A 949-nucleotide genomic window follows, 5' to 3' on the forward strand; every position below is an offset into this window, starting at 1 on the left:
GATGTACTCTGCATATAAGTTAAATAAGCAGGGTGACAATATACAGCCTTGATATACTCCTTTTCCTATTTGGAACCAGTCTGTTGTTCCATGTCAGATTCTAACTGTTGCTTCCTGACCTGCATACAAATTTCTCAAGAGGCAGGTCAAGTGGTCTGGTATTCCCATCTCTTTCAGAATTTTCCACAGTTTATTGTGATCCACACAGTCAAAGGCTTTGGCATAGTCAATAAAGCAGAAATAGATGTTTTTCTGGAACTCTCTTGCTTTTTCAATGATACAGCAGATGTTGGGAATTTGATCTGTGGTTCATCTGCCTTTTCTAAAACCAGCTTAGGGAATGGCAAACCACTTCAGTATTCCTGCTTTGACAACCCCATGAACAGTATGAAAAGGCAAAATGATAGGATACTGAAAGAGGAACTCCCCAGGTCAGTAGGTGCCCAATATGCTACTGGAGATCAGTGGAGAAATAACTCCAGAAAGAATGAAGGGATGGAGCCAAAGCAAAAACAATACCCAATTGTGGATGTGACTGGTGATAGAAGCAAGGTCTGATGCTGTAAAGAGCAATATTGCATAGAAACCTGGAATGTCAGGTCCATGAATCAAGGCAAATTGGAAGTGGTCAAACAGGAGATGGCAAGAGTGAATGTCGACATTCTAGGAATCAGAAAACTCAAATGGACTGGAATGGGTGAACTTAACTCAGATGACCATTATATCTACTACTGCAGGCAGGAATCCCTCAGAAGAAATGGAGTAGCCATCATGGTCAACAAAAGAGTCTGAAATGCAGTACTTGGATGCAATCTCAAAAACGACAGAATGATCTCTGTTCGTTTCCAAGCAAACCATTCAATATCACAGTAATCCAAGTCTATGCCCCAACCAGTAACACTGAAGAAGCTGAAGTTGAACGGTTCTATGAAGACCTACAAGACCCTGT

This window comes from Bison bison, unplaced genomic scaffold, assembly GCF_000754665.1.
Source record: "Bison bison bison isolate TAMUID 2011002044 unplaced genomic scaffold, Bison_UMD1.0 scf7180017862979, whole genome shotgun sequence".
Lineage (NCBI taxonomy): Eukaryota > Metazoa > Chordata > Mammalia > Artiodactyla > Bovidae > Bison > Bison bison.